Source organism: Erpetoichthys calabaricus, chromosome 5 (assembly GCF_900747795.2).
Source record: "Erpetoichthys calabaricus chromosome 5, fErpCal1.3, whole genome shotgun sequence".
In the NCBI taxonomy this organism is placed as follows: Eukaryota; Metazoa; Chordata; class Cladistia; order Polypteriformes; family Polypteridae; genus Erpetoichthys; species Erpetoichthys calabaricus.
Window position 1 is genome coordinate 22,456,521 of NC_041398.2, and position 10,909 is coordinate 22,467,429.

Sequence of the window (10,909 nt, forward strand, 5' to 3'; positions counted from 1 at the left end):
CTTCACCTCTCTTCCACAATTCCCATTACTCTGTAGTGTTGTTCCCAAGTATTTAAACTCACCCACCTCCCTGCACCCTCACTATTCCACTGACCTCCCTCTCATTTACACACATGTATTCTGACTTGTTCCTACTGATCTTCATTGCTCTCCTCTCTAGAGCATATTTCCACCTCTCCAGGGTCTCCTCAACCTGCTCCCTACTCTCACTACAATCACAATGTCATCAGCAAACATCACAGTCCACGGGGACTCCTGTCTAATCTCGTCTGTCAACCTGTCCATCACCATTGCAAATAAGAAAGGGCTCAGAGCCGATCCCTGATATAATCCCACCTCCACGCTGCCTGCACCCGTCACTCCTACCGCAGACCTCACCACTGTCACACTTCCCTTGTACACATCCTGTACAACACTTACGTACTTCTCTGCCACTCCCGACTTCCTCATACAATACCACAACTCGTCTAATGGCACCCTGTCAGGTCCACAAAGACGCAATGCATCTCCTTCTGGCCTTCTCTAAACTTCTCCATCAACACCCTCAGAGCAAACATTGCATCCGTGGTGCTCTTTCTTGGCATGGAACCATCCTGCTGCTCACTAATCATCACCTCACTTCTTAACCTAACCTCTACTACTCTTTCCCATAAACTCATCCTGTGGCTCATCAATTTAGAAATTCTAATAAAAACACAAAAGGTGTAATTTATAAATTCTATTCACCCTGTATGATTTATAAAACACTACAACATATTATTTGATTTATACCTTATAAAATTTATTATTTATAATTAAGAGAAGAAATGGGATGGGACAAAAACAAGCAGCCACAGTGGATACCACTGGTTTACAATATGGAACCTACAGGTGAGTAAAGACTAAAGAACACGGTTTCCATATATACAGTGAAGTCACAAAGTATTTGGAGCCCTTCACTTTCTACACAGGTGTGTTGTAGATTTTATTTTAAATGGCAACATTTGCTGTTTTTGTCCATCGATCTACAGTCAAAACCCAAAATGATGAAAGAGAAAGCATATGCAGTGTAAAGTGTACACAAAGTGAAGGGGCCTGAATACTTTAAGCTAATGTACACTTTAAAAAGTTACTTTAACAGCATGAGTTAATGTGATGGTGGTGATTTTGCTCTGCATCTAGTAGTAGCGGACAATATTCCAGTTGATCCAGTATACCACATAAAATTCTGCCTGTGGTGTGGATTTTGGGGAGAAAAAAATTTACCAGTAGGATAAAAAATTGCTGGAAATCTTGTGAACACAAAACATGCACAATTATGCATGCAAAAAGAAACAGCACATGTGATGTTGTGGGTATATTTGTGTCTTTAAGGTAATGTCTTTACATTTGGACTTGTATGTGACCTGTGTGTATTATGTGAGCCTATACTATTACCCAGAGTGCTGGGCAGCTCAAAGTAATTGGTGAGTCGAGGGAAGAAGACGCATCTTGAGCAAGCGAGCAGGTGAGTGTGAAGAATCCTCACAGGTGGCGCAGTGGTAGTGCTGCTGCTTTGCAGTAAGGAGACTGTGGAAGATTGTGGGTTCGCTTCCCGGTTTCTCCCTGTGTGGATAGCGCTTTGAGTACTGAGAAAAGCGCTATATAAATGTAATGTATTATTATAAGCTAAATTTTTATTGGCTCAAGAGAGGTGGACACCTGCTATCAAATCCTGTGACAAGCATTTCACTGTATTGGAGGCATGCCTTTGTGTACAGTTAATCATTAATACATATTTTCAGTTAGAAAAGTACATAAATATACTGCATACCAGTAGCTACCAAAACCATCAGATGTTTTAATCTTATCGTGATATGTAGCACATAAAGCTCTAATTGGCCATTTCTTACAAACCTAAGTGCACACTGAGATCTCCAGATGCCGGCCTACTTAAGATTTCAAGAATAAATAAAATAATAGTGGAAAGGTCAATCTTTTAGTTACAGGGTCCCAAAGCTGAGGAATGTTCTACCTGCTAATTTAAGAGAAGGTCCTTCAGTGTCTGCTTTCAATTCCTTCCTGAAGACTCACAACTTTAGTCTGGCATACCCTGCCTAGAGCTGCTGATTAGTTGTCCATAATGCACCTCTGTCTGTTAGTTATTTGTACAGAAATATAAGTAATACAATATTTATAAACTGTTACTAACAGTCCCTATTCTGTTCTTTTTTTATTGGTATCCTGAGGTAGCACTTGGTGCCACTGATCTACTGCCAGGCTGCTCTCCTGCATATGGAAAACTCATCTTAGATGAAAGAGCATTGGAATCATCAGACAGAAAAGTTCTGTCATCAGATTGGATGGCCAGCACAGACTCTACAAAAGAAAATTCAGGTGGGGGGGTAGGTGGCCAGTTGTCAGAGGTCTCCAGGACAGTGATTGTGTCTGACTTTGTGTTTGACTCACATGCTTACAACTTAATATCCTCCAATGTCAACTGGACATAGTTCATCAATTAATTAATGGACCATGTAACCGACAACTGGGGATCTTGCCACACCGGGACACCTGGAGAAGCAAAGGTCCGGGAGAGGGGCAATTCCTTCCCCGGGATGTAAGAGGGCAGCCCTCCTGGATTGCATGGGGGCTACGGAGCTTGGAAGCTAAACCCTGTGGGGTTCATGGCCACCACCAGGGGGTGTCTGGATGGTTCCGGAGCCATGGACTGTAGCACTTCTGCCACACCAGGAAGTGCTGCAGGACGGTCATCAAGGAGCACCTGGAGCACATCCAGGTGAACTATAAAAGGGGCCGCCTCACTCCATTCAGGGAACCGGAGTCAGGAGGTAGAGGACAGAACTTGCAAGAGAGAAATGGAGGTGGCAGAGGAGAAGATAAAAGGAAAGGGAAAAGAATAAAGAAGGTTAAAGGACTGAGTTGTTTATGGTGCATTGTGCTGTGTGAACTGTAAAATAAAAGTGTGTGCTTTGATCGGTGTGCCTCCGGCGTCTGTCTGTGTCAGGTTACATGCTGGTATAGCACCATCTATTGTCACAACAGATACTGTTGGTTTCCATCCATCCATCCATTTTCCAACCCGCTGAATCCAAACACAGGGTCACGGGGGTCTGCTGGAGCCAATCCCAGCCAACACAGGGCACAAGGCAGAAAACAATCCCGGGCAGGGTGCCAACCCACCGCAGTACACACACAAACACACCAAGCACACACCAAGCACACACTAGGGCCAATTTAGAATCGCCAATCCACCTAACCTGCATGTCTTTGGACTGTGGGAGGAAACCGGAGCGCCCGGAGGAAACCCACGCAGACATGGGGAGAACATGCAAACTCCACGCAGGGAGGACCCGGGAAGCGAACCCAGGTCCCCAGATCACCCAACTGCGAGGCAGCAGCGCTACCCACTGCACCACCGTGCCGCCCCTGTTGGTTTCCACTTACATTCATTTGTTTCTGTTTTGTGCTTTGTGATGAACTGTCATGCCCTCTGGGGTTGGTTCCTGCCTTGTGACCTATGCTAGCTGGGATAGGCTCTGGCACCCACATCGACCCTGTTAAGGAATAAGCGGGTTAGAAAATGAGCGAGTTTCTATTTTGTTCAATCTATGCTTGCATTTTACCTGAGAATTTGTTCACAGCACTCTTTGTGCCTGTACACAGTGAAGAGCGCCATACAAAAATAAGTTGTATCGTATTGTATTGTAGTGTAAATGGATTTAGGGCCACTCCACCCAGATGGAAGTTCCAAATACAACCAATTTAATAACTTTAAAGAAATTGGAAAATTAAAATGAAATTAAGGAAAACAAGCAATAAACTCTCAAGTGATATTTGGACTACGATGTTAAACACCCGGACACAGGGAGGACATGCAAACTCCATACAGCCCAAACAATGATGATGCATAGAATTTGAACTGAAGAGCTAAAGAGGTAAATTCAAAGAAATGCTTATTGAAAACTTTATATTAGGAATTTTCAAATGATATTGAAAAAATGTTGTTTGTGGAGTGATAGGTGCAGTGTTTAAACATAAAGCTTCAAAGCATGTTGTTAGAATGTTTCAAAGAAATTAAATAACTTCAGGGCAGCTTTACAATTTGATGTAAAAATGCAGATAAGGAAGCAATCTGTTAGGATGTGACACTGTTTAAAAACTGTTAAACTATTGAGGGTGTCTCTCTGTTATATAAAAACTCTTTTCATGAATAGGGAGTTTGAATTTGGCTGAAGAGTGTCAGCTCCCAGAGTGCTTTGTTTAAATACAGTTTTGGTGGAAGTGCATGTGTCCTTAAACCTTTCCTTTATATAACATTGAAATCTGAATCGCCGCAGTTTCTACACACGTAACTAGAAAGTGGCACGTTATGCGAGTTGAATGGGGTGCACAACATGAAATTTACGTCTGTTAAAATGTTGCCACTTGTTAGACATGATTTATAAAAGTGAAATGTCAGTGCAATGTGTCAAGCGCAAGAAAAAGAAACCTCGATAGAAAAATTTGTTCATTTTGTTTTGTAAATCACTTACATAATCCATGTGGCAGTGCACACAATTCCCGTTTCATTTTCCTGTCTGTATCTTTCTCTTCAAGTTTCAGCTTAAGAGAATGTTTCCTTCTCTCCTTGCACCCCAAATTAGACATTTCTGTTTTGTAAGCTGAATCCGATGGTGGTTCCAAGTCGTTTTCTGGAGACGCATCTTCCTTGAAAACATTTAAAGCTGCATGGTGTTGTACGTCAGGGGTAATAATGCCCTGCTCACAATCCTCTGCTTTAATGCTCACAGCCTCCTCCTCCTCCTGTTTCGAAACACAGATTTGCTCATCAGAGTCCTCGCTCCCACTGAAACCTTCATGTGCATATTGGGCAGAGCGCCATTCACAATCCTCTTCTTTAATGGAGGCTGTTTGGTCTTCCATGACATTCACTCTGTACATTGAAGTGCCTTCTTATTTTAATCATCAAGGCCTTGTGATACATTTCAGCACAGGACGGCTCATCCTCTCTGTGAATAGACCACATTACAATAAATGTACCATAAATAAACTCATTTACAGTTCCTTTAGCTCATTCTCTATTAAAATTAGCCTAACAAAGAAAAACAGCTGATCACTCTTAAAATGTGTGCAGGTCAGGAACAGTAAGAGAATCATCCTGGAGATGTTTAATGACACCTTCAAGAAAGCAACCAAAGCGCACCAAATAATCTAAATGATCAGTCTGGCTAAGCCGAGTATAACTTAAGTTAATCACTGCTTCTAAATTTACCCAGTGTGTGTGAGCAGGAGTGCCCTGGTCTTATGTCCAATAAGGTAGGAAATGATCTGAGGCCAGCAAATGAAATGAAAAGAGAAAGGGGACAGAAACCGGAGAAGCAACCAAATCCAACCATTATGGTAAGAACATAAAACCAGAAACAGGCAGAAACTCCTAACACCGAGTGTTTTTGGATGTCTTATTAGCTTCCTTCTACATTAATTAGGAAAAGAAAAAGAGAGTGAGACATCAAGAGAGTAACTTAGGTCAACAGTAGGACAGGATGAGCTGCAGTCTTAAGTGAGATCATAGCGTCACATGACTGGCAATAGCTACCACAATGGTATATAAGATGGCTGCACTTGTGAACAAAACAGAAACCCAAAATGGTGACTTGGTGATAAAAATAAAAGCAACAAACAACCCAAACAATTCGTAAAGATGAAAAAGACAAATGAATGAGGGGAAAAATAAAAAAACTCAGAATGATGACAAAGTGCAGCCAGGATGGGGTCTGGTCTCTGAAGACCCTAAAATCAGATCTATTGGAGTTAGACAGTAGAAGGATGAACATTTACAACTCTTAAAACTAAAAATCATTCAATTATAGTTTTTTTAGAGATTTTATAATCAATAAATTGGTAAATTGACTGTTTATTTCACTTGTATAATATATGGGGGTGGGTGGGGGTGTGTGTGTAAAGTTAGGGTCTCACGTCAATGTTGTGTTGTGAAAAAAGGCAATGTGGGCAGCAACTACACATCCACACATGAGCTGGTATAGCGCAATATCTACTAATAACATGGCTCGTCCAGTGAGTTACAGTGTCCTAAAGCCTTTGGCCGCCATTTCCTCACACCACACATCAGGCTCATAACATCTCTTCTAACCCCATTCACCCTCTGCTCACTCTCCCTCTCCTTCCTTCTGTCTGAACAGGACTATCATATCTCACAACATGACTTTAGCCACAAGCTGTGGGATGCGTGAACTTAACATCTTACCTTTAAGGGTCTTCTACACTGATTCAGTGAATAGGTCACAGTGGGTTTGTGCCAAACTGGTTTAAGTTCTGCAGGCGAATGACCACCACTGTGCCACTTACTGTATGCTACATGTTTTATTTCTCTGAGCTTCACCAAGTCAAATTCTATGCAACTGACACATGAAACACAAAGATCAGAATTACAATAACAATAAAATAACAAGAATAAAAATACAGTATACAAAAAACACACACTGATTAAAAAAAAATGACATTAACAATCCATCCATTGTGGTATGTGGCACTACAAGAAGAAAAAAAGTGCAAAGACTTCTATAAAAAATAAAAAGATTAAAAAATGCCTTATTTTAACTTTTAGCATAAACAGTTGATGCACTCATTTCCCTTTTTACTGAAGAAATTGAGAGAAACTGAGCATAAACTATAAACTGATCTTTTGACCACAATGTTAATTAAATTTACCTCCATCCCACGTACCGATGTGGCTTAGCTCAGTTTTAAGTTTATGAGGGGCTGAAGCCTACAAGCACCCAAACTCTTTCAAGATGGGAAGTTTAGCATCTTGATTCAAAATATTTTGAAGAAAAAAAGATGTGGGAGAAGCGTCCTCACACAGTGTGTGACCAGACTGCCGTTCGTGCCCAATATCCTGGAGCAATTCTAACCACTAATAGCCCATCATAAAATCAGCCAACAGATTTTTAAAAAGGGACAGCGCACGAAGCCTTAATATAAAGTAACAGTCCCAGACCCACCAAACCCAACTATGAGCCTATCCTGTAACTTCTGGGCATAAGGAAGGAAACAGTCCACTACAGGGCCCACTCTTGCAAACCACCACACACAAAACTTGGACTCACCAATTAGCTCAACACGCACATCTTTGGGGATGTATGAGGGAAACTAAAGTAACTGGAAGAAAATATGCTGTAAAAGACGGGAAAAATATGCAGACTCCGCACGACTAGAAAAATGGACAGTCATGGGATTTGAACACTGGATCCGGGAGGCACCACCGCTGCCCACCATAGCATCATGTCACCCACATGAAGAACTAAAGAGGTGATTTCTAGACAACGCTAGTTGAATCTGAACATCAGTCAGTCCCGACCGTAACCACCGTCCAGTCTATCTCTCTCACATCGTGAGGTGCGCGCTTCTGTTACTCGTTACAGATGTCTGCTCTCAACAGTCATTCCTCGGGAATGAAGGACAAACCATGCCCAAACGGCGACGCAAGACCGATTCCAATTTCTCCACTTAGGTTTCTTCTACTAGTTTAGGATTGATTTTATCTCCCCACCTCAAGACACTTACCAACAGGCCACGGCACTGTGAAAAATGCACAACAGTGGACTTCAGTTCCCAGCAAGTCTTACTTTCAACATTAGAACTCCAGACTGACGGAAATGGAGTCACTTTAACAGCTTTCTACAGCAATGGGAAAAAAGAAATTACATCATTAATCCGCACTGATTGATTGAAAATACAGGGCATCACCACTTTAAGTAGCAGGCAATAGGTCCGTGAGCGCAATCAGCGTGTCTGTGTAACTTGTCTACATTTACCGACAGTATTTGAATACTCACTTGTGTACAGTACTGTATTGGAGAGAAAAACGAAAAGATTTAAACTTCATTTCCCATGAGCGGCAGTGGCGAGCGTGGACGCCGGGAACAAGGATACGTCCTCTCCGCTCTTGCTCGGTTAAGGAGCCAATCATATTGTAGAAGTCCTTGGATGCTGTTGCGGAACGTCATACCTTAGAACTATAATATCAAAATAAAAGTCATCATTAGCGCGAACTTAAACAATGTCCTAACAGTAATAAATTGCACTTTTCAATTGCGTAAAGTATTCTGACATACTTATACGTAAGTATTGGTTTTAACAGATTTACTGTTTGACCTGTTTAAAAAAATATTTTCTAAGTGAGCTTTCAGTTGCATTTTTGAATGTGATATTTTGCAAGTAAAACGAGCAGATGTATTTAGGAATTTTAAATAAGTGCGCAATATCTTTAAATAATAAACGATAGATATAGGCAGTAATTAATAATAGACTATAGATATTTCCCCTAATAAAATGTTTTACTTCTACTTCGTGGTTGAAGTGCATAAGAAATGTCTTTCATTTTAGATGTTTCTTTAGCTTAAGTAATATTTGTGTTACTTTATGATCTATCTATCTATCTATCTATCTATCTATCTATCTATCTATCTATCTATCTATCTATCTACCGATTACGTGATCGCCTACAACTTCCTTGGCCACGCCTCTAGTGATACGTCCCTGTGTTTTAGCAAAAACCTTACAATTGAAAATGAAATGGCGCAGTTGTAAATTTACAAAGCAAAAAGATATTAAAATTTACAACGTTTAAACAAAAATACATTTGAATTCCCTAAGTTACAAAACCATAATTAAAATATCAGGCCTAACAGAAAAGTTTCAAATGTTTGGGGAAAAAATATGTAATGTCTCAGAATCAAATGAGATGAATGCTCAGATATTCATTGAGTCATAATAATGCACATTTTACATCCTAGCGTTACATGCATTTAAAAGTATAGGGACCTGCTCTTCTAGATGGTACGGAAATAAAACACACCATTTCATCTAAAATAAAGCGAACAAACAAACAAAAAATCCTGCTGACAGGTGTCCTGCCATTTAGATAAAACTCATAAAAGAAAAAATAGGACAATTGGGTCAGCTTCAGGATAAGATTGTATTTAGTGGTAAGACAATATAAATCAGAGGTAGCGCTACTGCCTTGCAGTAAGCAGACCTCGGTTCACATCCCAGTTCTTCCCCCTCATGGAGTTTGCATACTTCACCGTATCTGTGTGGGTTCCTTGCAGGTGGTCCGGTTTCCTTCTACAGCCCAAAGGCATGCAGATTAACTGGACTGGTGATCCTCAATATGCCTGTGTGTGTGAGTATCTTTGAAGTACGATGGACTGGACTACTCTTTTGTATTTGAACTTTATTACAAAGGCTGTGGGATCACCTCAGGTGTTCGAGACGAGCACTTATAATACTCATGAGTTTCCACTTTGGTCATCTGTTTGTTATGGTGGAGTCTATGAAGAAGCGCTTTCGCTAGTCGAAACTTTGAAAGTGATTCTCTTTACACAGTGACAAGTCTAAGAGGGAAAAAAGCATGAAAACAATGTCTTGAACCTATCAGGATGATTTTTAATTGTTCCCCTGGGTTTGCGTGAGAAGGTGCTGGCGTCTGCTGCGGTCAATCTGGTATCAGTCATTTGAGGAAATGATGGCGGTTCAGGCGACCCTCTGACTGGGGTCGACATCAGAATCATTGCAAACTTGTACCAGTTTGCACCCGATCTTGTACCAGATATTGCACTTTTACCAGATCGAACGGCTGTCCTAAGTTATGAGTGCTACACTATGGCAGATAACCTGGATCTCCACGATCAGGCCGAGGAGGGTGTATAGCGCAATGGTGCGCTTAGCAGTTCTGCTGTTACAGCGTGTGGTGCGCATTGGAGTGAAAACGAGAGTTCAAGTGAGTTTGTTGCGGGTGCAGTGGCCTTGGTATAATACTGTCACGAGACACGCCAGCGTACATGGGACACTGTGAGAGGTCAAAGGGGACAAGAGTGGGCAGTGCATGTATGTCTGGAGGACGGCTGGCACATAAATCAAAAGAGGTTGAAACTCCTTGAGTAATAACACCATAAGGTTGTTTGAGCCTTTTGGGGGCTATGGAAAGTGTAAAAAACATGTGACAAACTGCTAATTTTTAAAATGTCTTTTGGACTTTTTTATTAATCATAGTACAATAAAATCTTTTTTTTGTACAAACTGATTTTCATTTTTGGACCCTGATAAGGATTCTCTGGTACTTGGTTCAAACTACTAGACTTAGAAGTGCCAGTCTTCGAAGTGAAAGGTGGCGCAGTGGTAGTGCTGCTGCTTTTCAGTAAGGAGATTGTGGGTCTGCTTCCCCAGTCCTTCTTGTGTGGAGAGTGCTTTGAGTAGTGAGAAAAGCGCTATACAGTAATCCCTCGCTATATTGCGCTTCGCCTTTCGCGGCTTCACTCCATCGCGGATTTTATATGTAAGCATATTTAAATATATATCGCGGATTTTTTGCTGGTTCGCGGATTTCTGCGGACAATGGGTCTTTTAATTTCTGGTACATGCTTCCTCAGTTGGTTTGCCCAGTTGATTTCATACAAGGGACGCTATTGGCAGATGGCTGAGAAGCTAGATTGCTTACTTTTCTCTCTCTCTTGCGCTGACTATCTGTGATCCTGACGTATGGGGGTGTGAGCAGGGGGGCTGTTCGCACACCTAGATGATATGGACGCTCGTCTAAAAATGCTGAAAGATTATCTTCACGTTGCTATCTTTTGGGCAGCTGCTTCGTGAAGCGACATGCTGCACGGTGCTTCGCATACTTAAAAGGGCACGTATCGATTTTCGATTGTTTGTTTCTCTCTCTCTCTCTCTCTCTCTCTCTCTGTTCCTGACGGAGGGGGTGTGAGCTGCCGCCTTCAACAGCTTTGTCCAGCGGTGCTTCGCATACTTAAAAGCCAAACAACCCTATTGATTTGTTTGCTTTTCTCTATCTCTATGACAATCTCTGCTCCTGACGCGCACTCCTTTGAAGAGGAAGATATGTTTGCAT